This window comes from Ambystoma mexicanum, chromosome 12 (genome assembly GCF_040938575.1).
Source record: "Ambystoma mexicanum isolate Mex_15411 chromosome 12, UKY_AmexF1_1, whole genome shotgun sequence".
Lineage (NCBI taxonomy): Eukaryota > Metazoa > Chordata > Amphibia > Caudata > Ambystomatidae > Ambystoma > Ambystoma mexicanum.
Window position 1 is genome coordinate 1010550024 of NC_090936.1, and position 21737 is coordinate 1010571760.

Consider the following 21737-nt stretch of genomic DNA (forward strand, 5'->3'; position numbering starts at 1 on the left):
GCTGAGTCTAGCTAGTCTGGTTGGCTCGTAGGAGAGGGCAATGCATGTTGGCGGATGTTCTGGAACGTAGACTAAAACGGCGTGAAGTACCTAAAACAGGTGATGTCTTGTTGAGGGAGTCATAAGAGAAGGTCTGCCTTTGGCTGTGTGTATCTGGAGTGAGCGTGGTATGGGGGTGGCTGTGGCAAAAGGTGAGGCAGTATTTATTTATTTATTTATTTATTTATTAGATATACATCTAGCAACACATGAAACATACAACAATTACATATAATCATACAAAAACTAAAATCAGTTTACAATTCTAAAATATAACATCAATACACTTTAAAATACATCATTCAATACATTTTAAAATCGCCACAATCTTTACATAAAATATTACAAAGTAGTAGATGAGGTTAACATCATTACCTCTCATAAAACACATCCACAAATCTGTTGTATTCATCATGTCAATTGCATTATTAAAAGATTTCGTTCTAATCTCTGTCAAACTTTCACATTTCATAATAAGGTGGAAGAGTGATTCAGTAACATTATTGCCACATAAGCAGCATTTCCTCATTTCATGTGGGATTCCAATTATGTCGCCTTGAGGCAGTATTGCAGGATGTGAGTCTCACAGAGGGACAAGATGGTAGACAGGGAGCAGCGTCAGCGTGTAGAAGCAATTGGAGAGGGGTCTCCTGTTGTGCAGTGGTAGAACAAAGGAGCTCGGCAGGTAGAAATGGTGTAGGGGATGGGAGGGGGTAGCTTGAGTATGTGGCAGGACCCCAAATGCACGGGTGGTGCTTTGCGGTAGAGTGAAGCCCAGCCGCAGAGGTAAGAAGGAGGTGGGAGAGGGGAAGGAGCTATGGGATGTGGGAGTCAGGCCAGGAGACTTGAGAGGTGTAAGGTGAGGAGAAAGAGTCTGTTTAGAAGTAGGAGCAGAGAGTATGGGTAGAGAAGCATGCACATGTAATGGGGCATGGCTCATGGGGCATAGTCTCCGGATGGAGAGTGGTCTCATTGAGACTACAAGGTGAAGGCAGCATGCCATTGTTTATCTGACAGGCAAAAATAGGTGCAGTTGATGGGGCAATAGGCAAAGGTACAGTGTGGGACGCGTTGCGAGCAAGACATGTTGTTTCAGGCAATACGATGGCATTGATAGGTAGTAATGCTAGGCCCTGAAGACCCTCCGCATATGGAAACAAGGCATAATCACCATACACTAGTGATATGACAGACCAGAGGTTCGATTTCCAAGTACTAGGGTTTATTGCAAAGCAAATATATTCTCAGTAGGCGACTGGGTCTAACGTCTCGCAACGTGTGTCACCCAGACCTTGTGAGACGCAAGAGAGAGAACATTTTACAACAGTCTCATATATAAGAAAAGACAATCATACAATCTCTTTGTGACAGATCAAAAACCGCCCATAATGTATCTTCTTCAGCTAGGGTTCGGTGATTGACAATTATGACAAATATGACACATTTCTTACCCAATCTATATTATTCGTTTTAGCAACAGCTACAATTAGCAGTATGCAGAAATAATTATTTGCTATGAGGAACACAAGGCACTTGTTCAGCGAGGATACTGTGTTCGTAGGAGAGACACATTCCAAAGCGTGTTATCTACCGGTTTCTATTTGTGCACTAAAGGTCAGCCTTATCTAAGGAGGACCCCCGGTGGGGGGCCGCTAGGAAAGTATAATTCATGCTTTAACAGCCTGTTTCTACAGCTTCTGCAAGACCGGCCGGCACCTGGCCGCTGATTAAATGCCTTTCTGCTCGCCTTCAAGGACTTGTGAGGGAGGAAAACAATGTATTTCTGTACTGTTTGGCATTTCTGTCTGGGCCGGTCTCTCAACATGTAATACTGTGGCCTTGCTCCGTGCATGAGCCTCCAAAATAAAATACATTTTGCACAGCATTGAACAGAAAGGAAACCAAAGCAAATGGCGGATGTTACAGTACAAAATGGACGCCCTCTGGTTATGCTGACGATTCCCTATTGGTGATGTAGGACATATGATGCGGTCGGTTTTCGGCCAACATAATATACCTTCTATGCTTCTATGCCTTTGTAGGGTAGGTTCTAGACTTACAGTAAGTGCATAACGGTGGGCACAGAAACATTAGCCCAGGAATAGCAGAGGGGCATTTTACAACGAGAACATGTTTTAGTAAGTGGCAAGTCAGGATTGGTACAGTTGGCACAGTAAGTGGCAAGCAGAGAGATATTGTCAGCAGTGGTTGCTTAGAGCGGAGCATAGAGTCATGATCAAGAGTTATTTCTGGCGAAATGACCAGTGTAGTGCTGCGCACCAAAGGAGATTGACGAAAGGTGAGGGCAGCATGTGGGAGGGCTGTGGTAGCCCAAGCCCAAGAGGGGAGGAGCAGGGCAAGACAGTGGCAGCATGGTCAGTAGTAAGCCGTGCCATCGTAATGTTGTGGCTGGAGGCAGGCAGCAGCGGCAGAGGTGGTGCTCTGTGGGAGGCTTGCAGGACCAAGGTAGAATGACGAACGGCTTCCATAGCGGCATGTAGTACAGGAAGAGGCGCTGCAGCGCAGCTTTGGCAAAGAGCAGGTAGGAATGTATTGGGGTGGGGAGTGCAACTAACGGAGGCAGGATGGGAACAACTACAAGGGCGTTAGCGCACAGGCTAGACACAGCGCTTGGTGGCACGGGGTGATAGAGGTGGCAGTCGGCCTAAGGAGGTGGATGCAGGCCAGGATGCAGGCCAGGAGAAAGGCTGGGCATGAATGGGGGACAACCATATTATATTTTACTTTCTACTATATGTGTTTTATAAACTCCCATGATTGTAATAAGCACAAAATGTGCAAAACATTAAAGAATCCATCATAAATATATATGTACGTGAATGTGAACTAAGTGCATTATTAACGTGATAGAGGAATCTTGAGAACACACGCCACAATAGCTTTTATTTTCTTAATCAACATGCGGTATAAGTGTTCACCATATTGGAGGCCATTACGTGTGCCCTTCATTACAGTTAACTGGTTTTGAAGGCAAACATGAGCGCCTTTTGGGAGGGACAGCAAAGAAACGTTTACTCCCGTCAGATGTGCTGTTAAGAAGCGCTGAAGGGCACAGTTACTTGCTGGTATTGCGTGGCAGGAAAGGGATCAAAGCACACAAATCTAGTGGAGATGCAGGAATGGCTAGAAAACCCAGAGATCCCACGCTTTTCCCCAGAGACTCAGAGAAGAGCTTAAAACCCTGAGTCTCGCGACCACTAGGGGGCACGGATGGCAATGGCTGCCTGAACCGCAGCTCCCTGGATCAGAGGGAGAAAGAGATGTTAAAGGAGCGTTTCAAGTCACAGTAACCAAATGAAAAAGTAGGCACAGTGGTGAGAAGAGTTGGTGAAGGACCCATATTACCCTCCTCTTAAGGCGAGATCGGGCACCTCCCACTGAGGCCTGCGCGAGGGGAACAAACTGCAGCAGGCGTGAACTACAAGGAGTGTGGGGAAGGTGCGTAGCCGCAACCCGCGTGGCAGAAGCCACGGCCCAGCAGAAAGAGATTCCCAGAAGGAGAGAGGCGGAATCACCCCATCTGACTGCAGGGTTGGCCTGCTCCCGGTGCGGAGTACCGAGAAGGAGCAGCAGCAGGGACGTGGAGAGGCAAAAGGAGACCCCCGCCGGAACCTACCAACAGCTTCCAGGGCTCTCCGTCACTGCGAGAGCCTCCCTGTAAGAGGGCCAGCGTTCCAGGCAAAGACGGTGATCGAAAAGGAGGAGTGAGGCCCCAGCAGAGCAAGGAATAGAGAACCCAGGAGGGGATCACGGGAAAGGTGAGTTGAGTCCCGGGCCCCGGCCTGAGCAGGTGCCAGCATATAGAGAGGGAAAGCGTGTCCGCTACGGTGCCGGTGCCCCTGCCACTCCCCCTGATCTGCTTTAAGGAGGGGGGCACCCACAAGACGAGGTGCTAAGAGGCAGGAAATATAATAACCCCCCAACACACCATCCATCATGGGCTGTGCATCCCAATGGGGAGGCCAACAGACTGGAAGAGAGGCATGCTACTGTCTGCGCCTGCAAAGAGCCATACTGGTGTAATAGACAAACAGTCATAACAAAATCACACAAAGCGAGTGCCAGACACCCTGGGCAACCCCCCACCACCCCACAATCCACAGGACAATAGAGGAGCCCCAACCTCGAGGGCCCTGAGAAACCTTAAATCAGGAAGAGGGAGAAAGACAATACAGAAAGAGCCAAGTGCAGGAAGTGGGGGGGAAAGGAGCGAGCCATAAACCACTTGAGGACCCCCAGGACTGATCACTGTAAGCGAATCCTGCATGGGAGAAAGAAGCCTCACCTTGCCACAGAAGGGGGCCACCCCCGAGATAACAAGACCCCAACCTAGCGGTGGGGGGGATAGGAGGTTAGAGAGCAACACCGAAAGTGGGACCCAGCACCACCAAAAAGGAAGGTGCAAGGGGCAGGTACACAAGGCGCCCGCCAAGGGATAGCGCCAAGAGACAGCACCAAAGGCAGAACCCCAGGAAATCTCACCACTAAGCTCCCTGAGCAGACGTGCTAGCAGCCCCATCCATCAGACAGACAGAACGGACTTGGGAAACACTACCCCACCGGAACAAAGAACACACCTAGACAGACGGGACCCAAAAGGTAGAGAATCTAGAACACAATCAGGTCAATATTGACATAATGGAAATCAAGCTAAACGCTAGAATGACAGACATTGAACTGAAAGAAGAAGAACTCACATTGGACGATCTAGAAAATAGAGAAAGGAGATTGAACATAAGGATTGTGGGACTGGAAGAAGAGGACAGAGAAACCTCGGACCAGGTCGAAAAGGAAGTGCAGGACATGGTGAATCTTCTATTTCAAGCAGAGGGAGGTAGGGAGGGAGTTCAGCGGCAGCCTGCGCTCTGTGGTGGTGACATTTCTCCAGTTTAAAGAAAAAACAAAATCCTCCCCAGGGCCAAGCAAGCCCAAGTGATCGATTACCAAGGCTCCAGGGTGAAGATGTTCCAGGACCTTTCAGGCTTCACCCTGGGATGTAGAAGGGTCTGTAGAGCGCTCACCGCGTGGCTCACAGAACAAGACCTACGATACAGGTGGGGATTTTATTAAATAAATAAATAAGATACCCCTTTGCATTAACCTTTGAGATCAAGGGACAAGACTATCGATTGACCACACCCGAGGAAGCGAAACAAGTTCTGCATCACTTAACAGAGAACGTGGAAGCAAGGGGTCCGACAGCCCTCAAGGAGCCCACTCGCCCAGGGCATCGCAAACAGGAATGCTGCTGCAAAGGCGCAAATGAAGCAAAGCAGGAAGGAAATATCTGAAGCTAAACTCCCCTTTGCCATCCAAACCACCATGACCCGGAGGGGGAGATCAACTCAACTCCACAAGGCCACGAAAGGAAGACAGGAATAAATAAATAAAATGAAAAAGAAGGACAGGAAACAAATTGAAAATCCCTCTGATTGGGGAAAACCAATTACCTAGTGGCCCTCAGTTTTAGGAGGTCATCTCTTTACAAGACTCCACGGGTTGGGTTTGCAACCGTGGATATGTTTCGTTATCAAGGTTCTCATTTATTAAGGGGGGGAAGGGGAGACTCATGGGATCATGGACAAAAAGGAGAGCAATCGTGCGGACTCAAGGAAGGAGAAGGAAGGGGCAAATAAAGGGGAACATATGGAGAAATTCCCCATCCCACCAATGGTAGAGCCAGACACTCAGGGGGCAGAAACATGCTCCATAAGGGTGGGATCCCTACATTTCAAGGCCCTAAACTCCCCAAATAAAAGGTCGCTGGTGGCCCGTGAATTTTTGAGGGCAGCGTTGGACATCCTCATCATCTAAGAAACCAGAGTCAAAGCAGGGGAAGAGAAGTCACTGAGGGGCAGGGGACTGGGCCAAACGTTCTGGGCCTCTTCAGCTGAGAAAAAAGGAGGAGTGGGGTTAATAATAAATAAGCAAATCAAACTGATGAGCCTTAAGGTCCAATCGCTGATGGATGGCAGGCTCCTAGTGGTACAAGGAACATGGGAAGAGGCATGGGTCACACTAGCAGGAGTGTACTCCCCGAACCAGGGGCAAAACACCTTCAATGAGGAGGCCCTCAAAATCTCCTCCTATTATGGTGAGCCCTTTACTGTTCGCTAGCATGGTTGTAACAGGTGAGCCAACCCCCACCTCGACAGACAGGCAACGCAGCCACAGCTCATGGGAGTGCCAGTGGGGGAGGAGACACATTTAAGGAAAACCTGACAGACAGGGGCCTGTTAGACATTTGGAGGACGCAGCACCCAGACAGAAGGGGATATACTTTCTGGTCGAGTGTACACGCAACTTTCACCAGAATTGACTACCTCCTAATCGCCAGAGAACATCGCTCACGTGTAAGGGATAGTGCAATACATGCAGTGGGATGGTCGGACCATGACATGGTGACGATGACGATGGAAACAGAGGGCATAGGGGGATGCGAAACCAGGTGGCGCTGCAATGAACACCTTTGGCGAGACAAGCTCTTTGCTGGGGAGCTCAAGGCAGCAATAGGAGAGTATTTCCAAATCAATGATAACTGAGAAGTGGGAAACATAACACTGTGGGAAGCAGGAAAACCCACATGGAGAAGCATAATGATAAGGGAGGGCGGAAGGAAGAAACGGGAAAGGAGATTACAGGAGGACAAACTGGGGAAAGAAATTAGCAATTTAGAGAAGACCCTACATGCGGGGGGTCCTACCGGGAGGATCATATGTTAACCCTGAAACAGAAAAGAGCTGAATTAAAGGCACAAAGGGTGGAAGACACAATACGCAAGGCACATTTCTAAAGCAATACTTTTATGAAAAGGGGGCCAAAGCGGACAAAATGCTAGCGGCCAGGCTGAGAGCCCAAAGGGCCGAGCGTTGGGTTGAGCAAATCAAGGAAGACGGGAGTGACTGGGTGACAGCCCCAAGCAGCATAGCAAATCGGTTTGCAGAATATTACGAGAACCTCTACAGATTGGAAGGTTTCCCGGGGACATGATAGGGATGCAGGAATATATAGCTGAAACAGGGATGACGCGATTAACCCAAGCTGAGTGGTCTTCTCTGGAATCCCCCTTCACACCTGAAGAAGTAAAGATGCCTATAAAAAGGCTCCCCACCGGGAGTGCCCCCTGGGAGGACGGTTACACAATGGGCTTTTAAAGCATTTAGCAGAACACTGGTATAGTACCCCTTCCTTCACGAAAGCCCAAATAGTGGTTATTCCTAAAGCGTAAAAAAACCCGCCAATTGTAAATCATACCGCACAACTTAATTATTGAACCCCGACGGGAAGATTTATACCAATGCGCTGGCAACCCGCATGGAAGATATCATGCCCCGCCTGGTCCACCTGGACCAGGTGGGTTTTATAAGAGGGAGGCAGGGGGCTGACTCCATGCGCAACATCCTAGGTTTTATGGAACACTCAAGGGGGAAATGGGAAGAGCATGCACTGCTAAGCCTCGACTCAGAAAAGGCATTTGACTGGGTGGAGTGGGACTCCCTCTGGGCTACCCTGACCACCATGGGATTTGGGGAGAGGTTCTTGAAAGGGGTTAAGGCGCTATACAATACCCCCATGGGAAGGGTGGTGATAAATGGCAAAGTATCAAGGGAATTTGGCCTCATGAGGAGCACCAGACAGGGGTGCCCGCTCTCCCTCCTCCTATATGCCCTCTCCATGGAACCCCTGGGGAACATGATAAGAAAAGACCCGGTCATCGAAGGGATCAAGGTTGGGGAAGCAGAATATAAACTGACTATGTTTGTGGACGACCTACTCCCCTACTTGGCTAAACCCACAGCCTCCATACCAAGAATCCTCCATGCCATAAAAGAATATGGGAAGTGGGCAGGATTAAAGGTTAACATGGATAAATCGATCCTTTTCCCATATAATACCCCACTAGGTGCCTCTGAGGAAGCCCTGTCCATCCAAGGAATCCCCATCGCCCCTCAAACTCTGAAGTACCTAGGTATAAGCATTACGAGAGAAGCAGGGGATCTCTACGAGGCCAACTTTCCCCCACTCATGATAGAGATAAAGAGGGAACTGGATAAATGGGAGAAGCTGACAATATCCTGGCTAGGCCCTCTCAATGCAATTAAAATGATGATCCTCTCCAAGCTCCTCTACCTGTATCAGATGCTCCCAATAGAAATTCTAAGCATACACTTCCTCGATTTTAAAGCCAAAATCACTAAATTCCTGTGGCAAGGAAAGAAACAACGAATCTCCTACAGCACCTTAATACAAAACCAGGAGGATGGGGGAGTGGGCCTCCTGGAAAGCTGCACCTACTACCAAGCAGCCCAATTTAGGGCTGTGATCCCCCATCTGAGAGGAGATAAAAACAAACAATGGGTTGGGATAGAAAACTACATGCTACGGCCAGTCACAATGGGGGAATGGCGCTGGGCCCCGAAATCATCATTCTGAATCAAGGTAATTAGCCACAAAATGTTGGGGCCACTGCTGAAGCTACAATGAAATGAAGGCTCTGATGAGCTGGCCCTCGCCCTTGAGCCACTTATGGGCTCTTCTCATCAGAAACAAAATTCAAGAGCCACTACGCTTCCAAACATGGTACGAAGCTGGCCTGGAAAGAGTAGGTCAATTGCTAAAGAAAGACTTTTACATACATTTCTCTCCAGGATCTAGAAGAGGGAATACAAACCAAGCCCATAACACCACTCCAATTCCTACAACTGAAGGGAGTCCTGACAGCTCTGAAATGGAAAGACAAATTACAAAGAGATCTGACGCCATTTACATTTTTTCAAGTGAGACCACAGCCTCGAGAGGCCGCATCTATACAAAGTACGATTGGGCTCCCAAGTCAACAGGAATGATGCCCTACGGAAAAGATGGGAGAAAGACCTGGACCAACCACTGAGCAAAAATCAATGGAAAAGTTTGTGCTCCTGCGCCCACAAAACCTCCTTATCCGCACAATACAAGCTACATGGCCTGAAACTCCTCCACAGGTGGCACTACGAACCCAAGCACTTACCAAAGATGTTCCAGCAATCCAGCCTGCTGTGCTGGAGAGGCTGCGCCGAACAGGCGGACTACTGGCACATGTGGTGGGCCTGCCCTAAAGTCCAGGATTACTGGAAAGAAGTCCCGGCATGGATTAAACAGCTAGATGGGTTGGAACGAGAATGTGACCCTAGGCTGATCCTATTCGGACTTGAAGAGCAACAGGACCACTGGACGAAACTCCCGCACATGCCACACTTTCTTCTAATGGCAGCCAGGGTCTGCATAACAATAAAATGGAAATCGCTCACCCTTCTGTCACAAACCTCCTGGGCCCAGAAGCCCAGGGAACTATACGAGATGGAAAACATTAAGGGAGCCCTACACAACCTCACCCCAAGCAGGGAAATGGAATGGCTACCTTTCCTCAACATGTATAAATAGTCCCTGAAACTGATCGCCCAAAGACTTCAATGAAACTCACACATGACAATTTACATTTTGATCCCATTAAGTCACCAATCAAGTAGTAGAGAACCACGTGTTAGAGGGCAGGGGATGTGGCCAATCAGTCAAGGGACTAATACTATGGGGACCAGTAGTATGTATATAGGTGGTAGCCAATGAAGGTGAGGGGATAAAACTTATTTTGCTTACGTCACAAGGGACCCTTTGTTCCCTTAAAAACTTGTGTTTGCTTTGAAATAACAAAGAACGCCATTGCAGTTTGGTTCTATGGGACCTTCTGTCACCATTTTTCCTTTTTGTATACAAAATAAATTGTATTTTTCTTGCAAAGAGGTGCACCGAGCCTTTTTCCTTAGAGGAATGTTTTTTCCTTGTCTGGACGTCTGCATTACATTAGCAAAAATCCCAATAAATGCTGTGTGTAATAATGCCAAACGTGGTCTCACCACATGTGACCCATAACTAAAGAACACTGTCTATTCATTAGTAATGAACACAGATGGGACACCTGCCTCACTCCTCACGCATATCCCACAGGAGACGCTGTACAAGGCCAACTACAAAGAGATCCCCCTGGCTAATGGCCTAGGAATAAGATATGGTATTTTCTTTAATTGAAGGGGAAGCAGCCCATGGACCTCATTCCCCCTACTCCTGTCTGGCTCATGTCTTGACGACCTGTCAGTTGCTCAAGGTTGGCCAGTAGAAAGGCAACCACTCAAAACCCTCAATGTTAGGCCACCCCCAGCCAATGGTTTATTGTAGAGATGATGTGTTTTTACTATTAATATAGAGGTGGTCACAGGAGGAGCCATCAAATTGTTGTTACCCAATCAGAGGTTTAACCGTTATAGAATATATATGTAGTCAATCCGTTTAAGAGCATTAGAAGAATAGGCCTTTCAAAAGGCTAAAGGAATAAATTATGGGAAGCGCCTAGTGTAGCTTTTCAGTGCACAGCATTAACGTTGCATGGTGAGGCCCATGAAGTGGGATCCACTTAACTGTTTTCCTGCGGCAAAGACCTAGCATGCAAGCGACGAAAAGCCCCTCATATTCTAAAATAGACATTAGGAAGTGCTTGTAAACGCATGATCTTGTAAGCCAAGGTTTCAGTTCTGCATTAGAGCACTCCTCAAGGGGGGAAATGCAGAAGTGAAGCATCAAAATGCAAGATGTTCTGAAAGCACACTACAGCATCATGTGCCAATTTTGGCACCCCTCTTAGTTTGTGCGTGCTTGGCAGAGGTTTTAGTTCTGCGCTGCGATGGCAGCAACCTTTTAAAGGCCTGTATTGTAGAGGTAAAAATGTCCAGTTGCAAGATAATAGCCAGCCGTAAAAAGTCACTCACTGCCTGAATTCTACACATACACAAAACACACCATTTCTTACTCGGCAAAAGTCAATTATCACCAGCCAGTGGCAAGTGGCGAGTGCACATTTTGCACCCTGCTTGCATTCTATTGGTGTCACGTATTGTCATACAGGGAGGATCATCTGTGTCTATATGTGTCTAAAGTAAAACGATGATCCAAAGACCTGGAGGATGACAAGTCGGCTATCAATGCCTGAAGCCACTGTATGTTCAATTCCAACTCAGAAAGAGGGCCAGACTTGGGGACCTACCTACTCCTCAAGATCAGCCAGGTGGATTGAGTGTCAGAATGTGCTGCTGGCATTCAGAGCAACCAGCTATACATGAAAAACGTTCACCATTCAGGGATGGGGGCTCATTTAGCCCCAATCATGCCCCTTTAAAATGTGTTGTGTTGTAACCTTGAGGTGTGCTGCATTTTTCTGCATTTAAAAAAAAATTATTGGTTATTTATAATGCACTTAATACCGAAGAGGTTTCTAAGCGCGGACCCGGGGTTCCAACCAGTGTTGCTCTGCTTTGCGTTGCCACTGAGCTATACTACCCAAGATAGTATAGCATTGCACAACACATCATGGGCATACTAGCGTAAAACTATCTTAAGGATTTTGTACAAATCATTAAAAATGTAACATTGGTAAAAACACATTTCCTAACGGGATTCCTGGGTTAGGTGGCTCTCCACGGAGAGACTGCATGAGCGCAAATCAAATTTCAGTCATGATGTCTGCTTCCATAAACAAAATGCCCACATAGTATAAAAAACAGTATAACCTAAACTAACAGGCATTTCAGAGCTATGGGCACAAAGGGGCAGGATGGCCCTTGCATGGAATCATTTTTTTTAGCTTCTGAATCTTTTACATTTTGTAAAGGTTTGTTTATAAACAAATAAAAAAGAATTGATTACATTTTAATCAAACATAGCAGAATATCACAACTAAATAAAACTATTAACTCCCTTCCTTCCCTCCTTCCCTCTGGTACAGGAGAGCCGATGTTCTGCCTCACACCAGAGTAAGCACTCCTTTCATGGCCGCATACTCAGTGCACCAGGGCCTCCCAAAATATTTATCATAATCCCGGCCCTCATTGCAACCATGTGCGGTGTAAACATATTTCATCAGAGTTCCTCTGCTCCTCGGCTATATTGTGAGTCACTCGGAATGGTTGCTGTGCCCCCTGGGCGGTACCTTTGTAGGAATGGCACCCCTTCCAATTCCCTTGAATGTTGAGACTCGCGTAATGTTCACCATCTCAAATATGTTGCCTGCTTTAAGAAACCCATTGTTGCTTGTTTGGGAGGGGCTCATTTTACCACCAAGCAGTCCTCCCATCTTTCCAAACCAAATAGAACTAACATTGGGTTCAATTCCCTATGGATCCCATCCAGCTCCCTGATCCAAACCAGGAGTTCCTTCCAAAAGCATTGCACTCTGCTACAAGACCCCCATATATGCCAATATTCCTCCAACAAAAAGGTCTTACAAAGAGAACATCCTTGAGAGTTTAACAGGGTCATATTGCCATCTATGGAATAATATGATACTGGGCCTCATTACACGGATGGTGGTAGGGATTTACCGGTACCGGTAAAATACCGGTACCGGTAAATCCCTACCGCCTTACTACGAGGTCCCTTTGCGGGTTGGGGGATTTAACGCCTGCTTTTTGCAGGCGTTAAAATCCAACCCGCTAAGGGACCTCGGAGCTAATTACGGCACCGCAAAATTGCGGTGCCGTAATTAGCGCCTTCCCCATTCCCATAGAGCCCTATGGGGCAGAAATGGGAATGGGGAAGGGCAATGGCGGAAGGGGGATTTACCGCCCCTCCAACCTTGGAATGGGGCGGTAAATCCCCTTTCCGCCAAGGCGATGTCGGTATTTTACCGGCATGAGCCATGGCGCTAATAGCGCCATGGCTCACCGCCTACCGTGTAATGAGGCCCACTGTGTACCTTGTACTGGAAAGTTATTGACGTCTTGTGGGCTCTCTCGCTCAGCCGATCCTCTATTTCCATACCCAGATCGTTTTCCCATATGTTCCTCAAATAGCCCTGTCCCCTAGACTTCAGCAGTAATTAAGGTATTGTACAGGCTTGAAATAAGACCTCTCGCACTGTTATATGTATTCAATCGTTTTTCCCTCAGAGTTAAATCTCTTGCCTTCCATTTTTTCGCTATGATCACCGCCCTTTAGTCGTAAATAACGAGATATGGGCAGTTTCTCTATGTTGAGGCCCTCGTCTATCTGCTGTATTAAGATAAACCTGTTCCCCGACCATAACTGTCCTACCCTCGACAAACCAGCCTTGAACCACGCTTGAAACCTCTGTGGATTTGGGAATTCATCTCTGATAGGCAGAGCCCATATTATAGGCCAGCGATAGCCACCCTATAGTTAAGGTGTGTCGGCCTCCCACAGGAACCCCTCAAAATGTTATCGTTAATAACTTCATTTGAGTCTTAGTCTTGGCTGAAATATCCAAAAGTGATTAAAAACCCACAGGCCCCTACAGACTACAAAGGTTTGTAAAGATGCATTACAAAATGTAAAAGTTATTAAGCGGTAAAAAATATTTTCCCATTCATTTTTCCATAGACATACAGGGACAATTTTTGCCAAAGTACACAGCTCAACGCCCTTTCACCAAGTGTTGACTCGCGATCCATGACTCGTTTGGGGTTATTCCGTGCAGTTGTTTTTTAAATATTTGACACAGAAGGGGTGCCCCTACCCAAAAATAGATAGAGGTATCTCAGGTATTTACCCAAAACTGTTTTTTTTTAGAAATGAAACAACCGCCATCTTGTTTTTTCTCTCAATGCGAGAGATATCCGCTGCTATAGCCGAGAATATGGGAAAATGAAAGGCAAGAAAAAAGGTATCTGCAGGTAAAAAACCTGCAAATGCCATCAGGCTCTAGGGCACCAAGTGAAATTTGGGAGTTGGAGGGAGTCTACGGACTGAGTTTGCAACACAAAGCTTTCCATAGCCTCGAATATCTGACATCTCAAAGCAAACCACAGAAACAGCGTGTGTTGTGGGTGTGAAGAGAGAGGGGAGGTGGAGGCCATCTGGGAAGTGGGGGGAGCTGGCACAGATGAGGGAGTCACTTGGTGAAGGCCTGGGGTGGCAGGAAAGCATTTCTTCCCAGCCGTTTTGTCGATATTCGTGGCTATAAAGGACTACGGAAGCCAAGGGAATGTGTAGGTCAGTACCCATGGTTACAGGTTTTTTTTGTGGGGGTTTTGAAAGGTATCTTTACAGTTATAGTGACGTCGGGGGTGAAACATCTCTGGCCATGGCCAGTGACATGATTACCATCCAGGTCTCCCATCCATGCAGTAACCAGGATAGACCCTGCTTAGCTTCAAAGTGAGGAAGGGGCTAGCTTTCTCAGGCCATGTTGCCAGATAAATGAGCCACAGTTACAAGACCACTTAGAGAAACCAGCCAACCCTTTCCTTGCTTCGAAGCTAAGCAGGGTCAGTTCCCCCTTTGAAGCTAAGCAGGGTCAGTCCCGGTTACTGCATGGATGGGCAACCGAATGGGCATCTGAATTATTGCTTCAACACAGACCGGTCTTTTATCGGTCTTCCCAACTCACCGGCTGCGTGGATTTCACTGACGTTGCTTTGTTGTTGGAGCCAAGGACAGTACCATGGCAGCTGGTGATTTTCCCCGCCTGGATTATCGACGCCTTTTATCCGTGTGGGGAAGTCTAATGGAAGTCAGGTGTGTGTGATGGTCAGTAATTTCCTGACCTTGCCTGACCATTGTATTGGGACACGTCAGGCTCGGATGTTATTCTGTTTTCTCTCATAGCGGGTTGTTTGTGAGAAAGTGTTTGTGTTGTAAAGGGGGGGGGTCAGTTCCCAAATATCCTACCCGATAGGATGGGGTAAAGATGTTACATGAAAGGGATACCGCATCTCACCATTCAGTGTCCCACTCCCACTCCCCGAAGACCTCCTCCAGATGATCCTCCTGCACTGGTCCACCCCTAGGAACTGGATCCAAAAGCGATGGCTGTGTCCTGGTCACCTGGATGACAGATCCCCCGGGACTAGTGGGTGAGAAACCTTCTGGTGTCTCACATGACGCTTACTCACAAGACAACAAGCACTTGTTTCGTATTGGGATTTAGTTTTCTAGGGAATATTTCAAGACAGATTGCTGGGTTTAGAAGGTGAGCACCTTTCATACTTTGTCAGCATATTTATTGGAACATTTCCTCTCTCAGGTTATTTTTCTGGTGTTCATTACTTTTTTTAAAAGTCCAATGCTATTTTGTCTTGCGCACTTTTGTCTAAGGAGTAGGTCTATTGAACTACATTTGTATATTTCATTTTAAGATATATGTTCACTTTCTCTGCATATATTCACGGGGGCCAGCTTTTGATTTTTGCTCTGGGAGCAAAGGTTCCTGGGCATATCTTATTTTTGCAGCTGCTCATTTTCTTCCCTTTTACATGCTGCTTAAATGCTGTTATTTGGGGTTGAGCAATGTATGACAACAGTCACCAAGAGACCGACCTTAAAACAAGGGGCTTGTAGCACGCTGCTTAACCAAATTGTGTGATCCCCAGGAAATAATTTAATCGAACAGGGCATTAACTAAAATCATTGGGAGTTCTCAAAGCCTGCAATCTTTTAAACATAATAAAAAAAAATAGATATTTTGACAGCTACAGTGACATCGAGGGTGAAAATTCACTGGTGACCCGGGTCGCCCATCCAGGCAGTTAGCAGGAACGACCCTGCTTAGATTCAAATTGAAGAAAAGGCCATCCTCCTTAGGCCATGGTGCCGAAAAGGGGTGTACCACTTGAAGCATGCTGCTTAACCAAAGTGTGTGTTCTGTGGCAAATAATTTAATCTCACTGTGCATTTCCTAAAAACATTGTTATTTCTCATAATCTGCAATCCGAAGGCCATGGCTAGTGGTCTGGTAGCATTTTAAAATGAACAGTGGGCATGGCCAAAGGCTGTGCCCACTGACCCTGGCCAAAGACCATGCTAGTGGTTTGGAAGCATTCTACAAATCTATGGAATAACAAAACCCTAGCAATTCAAGGAAAAAACTTTAGTTGCAGGGGACGTTAAGGTGAGAACCAGGGGAGCCGATTTATGAATTTCCCGGGGGGTGCCCAAATATAGGAAGTGACATCACCAGCGGTTATATGACCGCATTTGCACGTAGTCGCCAACTTGGTGCGAGGGGGCTTTGGGGGGCACTGAACAGGGGAAACATTGGCTAGCATGTACTGCATATACTAAAGTCAAGTAAGAAGGAGGTTTAAACCTCCCAGTTGCATTCCAGTGGGCCATCACTGCCCCTACTCCACCCCTCTATAATCATCCAGGTTGTAGTAGCCATCAAAAGGCAGAGCAACACAACTAGGATGGGAGAACGAAATGCCATCCCATCCTGAGAGTGTGTCAAACCTCAGAGCAAAGACTGTGCGTGTGCCTCCTACCTTGCAGCACAATCTACCTAATTTGGTGCAAATCTCGCAAGTGGGTGCATGGGAATCCCATGCGTGTGTGTGGGCTGCAGACCCCGAATCACATGCTCACTTCAGTGTTAACCTCTGGCCAAGGCTCTTTGGGCAAGCATTCAGGATGGGTCTCACACCTTTAAACAGTGTGATATATTGAGTGGGCACCCCACTCCTTGGAGCATAGTATACCCGTTGCTGGTAATCTCACTACTGAACGTACAGTTTCACTCTTGGTCATCTCAGTGACCCCATGTATATTAATGGAGACAGTCTCCCATCTGGGAACACAATTATATTTCTTTTAAACCACTCTGAATTCTCACTCCAGTTTTCTCGATCTATAGATCCATACCATATTCATTCATTGTGTGTGCAGGGGTGAGAACTTGTATCTGAGAGAGCTCATTCTTTCATTTAGGAGAGATAGAGGGGTAAAACCCCCTGTATGTGGGATCAGGCTCATTTTTCCCCATGGCCCTCCACTCCAGAATGAGTGAGCAGGTTTAAGACCCTGCTGATTCTGCTATCCTACCGGCTCGAGCCTTCCATCCCTTGCCCTATCACGGCTTCCAACATCCTGAGTGTCAGCTTATGTACAGCAGGCAGCTCGGGACATGCCTGTTACCAATTGAATGTAGCCAGATCTACTATTTAGACACTGGGAGAGTGCCATGAACCCACATTGGTGATGAAGAAGAACTCAACATACAGAACACAATGTTATAGTGTTGAGGTCCTGCTGAGAAATGACAATGTGTTCTGTTTAAATGTAAAGCAGAGTGGCTGAGAAGAACACGCACTGTGCCATTAAAAATAAAGCAGCTGTGGTAGGTCGAAGTGCTGCTTCGGTGGCATCAAGAGTATGCAATTCCCTGCGGGGTAGTGTTGGTCATTTCCTATTGAAGTATAGCAGCCCTATTGAGAAGTGCCATTAAAAGGTAAGCTGTCCAGTAGGCTGGATCAGTGCTGCCCCATAAAATGTGAAGAAGCCTCTGTGAGAAGTGGCAGTACTGTCCCAACGGTGAGAAGTGCAGTATTTTCACATTAACTATGCTTAGGCACTTTGGGTTATTGAACAGTGCTGCTAAATTCTGAGTAATTCCATCCCTTTAAATATATTAGCTCTTGTATAACCACGACAGTGTTGAGTTATTTTGATGATGATGAAGATGATGTTAGACTTGCTCAATAGTTCTGGTTCTGTATCATTAAATGTACTTCAGATCTTCAGAGTCTCGGGAGGATAGCTCAGGGGCAACATGCTCACCTTAGAAGCAAGACAACCTGGAGCAACACAGTTTTGATCCTTCGGTCCGCGCAACACAGGTTCGATCCCTCGGTCTGCGCTTAGAAACCTCTGGGTATTCCGTGCATTATAAATAACCAATTAAAATTAAAATAAATAAATCTGCTGAGAAGTGCTGGGGCCTTGTCAATAAGAGTGTAGCAGCTCAACTGACAAGTGCTGATGTTGTCCCATCAAAAGTACAGCAGCCCCAATAAGATGAACTAGCATTGCCTCAACAAAAGCATAGCAGCCCCACTAAGATGAACTAGCATTGCCTCAACAAAAGCATACTATTACAATTATAGAAGCCCTGTCGCCAAGAGGGTTGCATAGATGTACAAATACATCCAACCTAAAAAGATTTTTTAGAAATTGAGGGACAGACTTGCTTTGCATCTGTGCCTCTATTTCTAAAAATCGATTTGGGTTGGGTGTACCTCTACATCTGTGCACCCCTCTTGCTAACAGGGGTGCACAGATGTACAAATACACCCAACCCAAAACGATTTTTAGAAATTGAGGGACAGACTTGCTTTTCATCTGTGCCTCCATTTCTAAAAATCGCTTTGGGTTGGTTGTACCTCTACATCCGTGCACATGGGTGCACAGATGTAGAAGTATACCCAAACCAACAAACCAAAACGACTTTTAGAAATTGAGGGACAGATGTAAAACAAGAGCCTCTTGCTTTGCATCCGTCCCTCAATTTTTAAACATCGTTTTTTACCCGGCTTTCACCCGGGCAGCCAGAGAAAGACACAGTATGGATGGAACAAAGGGCCATCCATACTGCTTCTCTCCGGCCGGGGGGGGTGCCCGGGCCCCGCAGCACCCACGTACTCGGCGCCCTTGGCGAGAACTTAATGCAACAAAACCGCTGAAATTCAGCTAAAGCCACATTCACTTCATGCCCCTTGTAGTGCAGCCTATGACAACAATGATGACATCACAGATCACATCACTGATGACATCACTAATTACATGTTGTATGAGAACACTGATGACATTACAAATCACATCACTGATGCCATCACTGGTGACAACACTAATTACATTGTATATAACTGATTATATCAATAATGGAATTAGATATACCATGATTTATAAGTTAGCTCATGAAAACTTTGATTATCTTAATTACAATTTAAGCTGTGGACTTGGCCATGTCAATGGCCAGCACCACAGGCTGTAGCTAGTAGTCAGCTAGTGTTCAAAAATACCAATGTGCATGGTTAAAAGTCATGCCTAGTAGCCCATCACGGTTTTAAAATATACAGTGGGCAACGTTGAAAGATGTAGTCAGTGGCCATGGCAAAAGGCCATAGCTAGTGCCCATTAATATGTTAGGATATACAGTTTGCACAGCCAAAGGCTGTAGCCAACGGCTAGTATTGTGTTGAAGACCATGGCTAGTGGCTGGTTTATGTATATAATATACAGTGGGCATGGCCGAAGGCCATAGCTCATGGCTGGTTAGTGTTGTATAATACACAGTGGGCACGGCCAAAGACCATTGCGTATTGCATTTTATTATTTTAAAAGAAACAGTGGACATGGCCAAAAGATGTACAAACTGCTCAAGGCCAAAGGCCATGGCTAGTGGCCCATTTATATGTTCGAATATATAGTGGGCACAGCCAAAGATTGTGGCCAATGGCCAGTATTGTGCTAAAGTCCATGGCTAGTTCCTGATCAGTGTATATAATATACAGTGGGCACGGTTGAAAGCTGTATCCACTGGTAAAGGCCAAAATCTATGATTGGTAGCCTATTAGTGTTTTAAAATATTCAGTGCACATGGGTGAAGGTTGTGGCCACTGTCCATAACTGAAGACCATGACTAGTATCCATTCATGTTTTAACATTTATTTGGCCTAGCACACTGACCATGGCTGAAGGTCATGCTTAATGCCAGTTACTGTTGTAGTGTAATTAGTGATGACAGCAGCGGTGTGATCTGTGATGTCATAATTGTGGGCATAGGCTACGCAACAGGGGGGAACAAAATTAAATTGGCTTTAGCTGAATTTCAGGGGTTTTGTTGCATTAAGTTCTCATCTTAACGTCCCTACAACTAACGTTTTTTCCTTGCTATATATATATCTAAGTGGCGAGGGCCAAATTGTAATCTTTTTCATGTTTTTCTGCTTCTTCCAAATGACCCAGATCATTCCTTTTATGGTGTGTCTTCTAATTCTTTATGGAGTTTTCCCAAATGGGACCCGGAGCCACTCCCCCACTGTAACTGGTCTCATCCAGTGGTTTTCAAGATAAACCAATAGTTTTTCCTCATCAGTCCACAGGTGGATGCTCAGAGCTCTCATTTGGGAAGCCCTATAGTAACATTCCAGATTTGGTAACTGTAGCATCTGTACTGCGTTCCTGCTCTGCCAGCATTCTCTACTTGGAGCATGTTGCGGACTCCTGCTGCGTGTCAGAATCAGAACGCAGTTTGAATGACAACAGCTGAGAACCACGGCGGCTCGACGGACGCTTACTCCCTCCTTCTTGTATTTCCCTTATGTTAATATACTGTCTTTTATAATAAATACAGTTAGCCTCGTACAGCCCCGTCTCTGTATTTATTCCTTGACAAACAGTACAATTGGCGACGAGGACCGGCCCACTAACGTGTGCGACAAACACTTCAGCTCACCTGTGAGGCCGCTCTGCTCACGCCCGAGCGTTGCAGCGGCCCCAGACAAAGACTCTCCCAGCGGTAATGTACTTTTCTTTGTTGTGCCTGGGCTCCACTCAATCCGAGCGGTTACACTGCTGAATTATCACGCCGCTTTCACTTCCTTCTTCGGAATCATGCGCATGCGTGTTTCTTTATATGCATACTATTACTGATTTACTCAGAGCAACGGAGGTCTTAAAACTGTACACACGCATTGATGTCAATGGGGTAGCACGCACTGAGCAATCAATGCAATAATACCAAATCAGTTATGGATAGTGGATCAGCACATCATAATTTGTAACAATCAACATTCCATTGCCATATGTTTCTTTGCCAGGAAAGGACATTGATTAATCCTTTTGCTTACGAATGTAACATGAGCAAACACATTGCAGTTTGATGTTGGAACGCCACAGCAAGCATATTAACATTGCTACACCGTGACACTGTGTACAGAAATTGTATCTCTTTATTAACATTATACCTAGCAATGGCGTTCAGCAGCGTTCCTCCGCCAGTCTTCTTTATGCCTGATGCCAGTGAACCCATCATACCCTGGAAGAGGTGGATTCGATCCTTTGAACACTATGCAGGTGTGGTTTGTGGTCCGAACTGTAGTGCAGAAAAGAGGAAATCGCTGTTATTGCACTGTTTGGGTCCAGCTGGTCAAGAAAAGTACGAGTCTTTACCAGAACTTCCAGCTGATGAAGATGTAGACATCAATGAATATGAACGCACAGTCAAAAAGATAAATAATCATTATGAGAAGAAAGTGAGCATCATTTTAGAGAGATATAAGTTTGGCAAGAGGACACAGGAGGAGGGAGAAAGTGTTGAAAAATGTATTACTGCTTTGAGAAAACTTGCCAAAACATGCAATTTTAATGACCAAGTGGATGAAAGACTAAGAGACCAGTTTATGCTGGAGTGCAGGAGTGCAAAAGTAAGAGAAAAACTTTGGTCAAAGAATGATCTCTCAATTACTATTGTGCTGAGAGTAGCAAAAGAAGTAGAACACACGGAAGAATGCGTGAAGGAATTAGAGAACAAGATGAAATCTGTCCAGATAGAAGCTCATAACATGAGAACTGCAAAAATAACGTGCAATACGTCTGAAGATAATGAATCTATTTCCATGGTTAACAATGCCTCTGTCAGAAGAAAAACATCTGGCAGATCATATCAACCACCACAAAATGACAGAGGAAGGTACAGAATCAACCAAAAAGGTAATCTCAATAATTACACTAGGAGAGACAGTCCAAATGAGCGACCCATGAACTCAAGAAAGAAACGTCAAGGGAGATGTTGTTACAGGTGTGACAGCATCAATCATTGGGCTGATGATCCGGAATGTCCAGCAATAAAAATCATATGC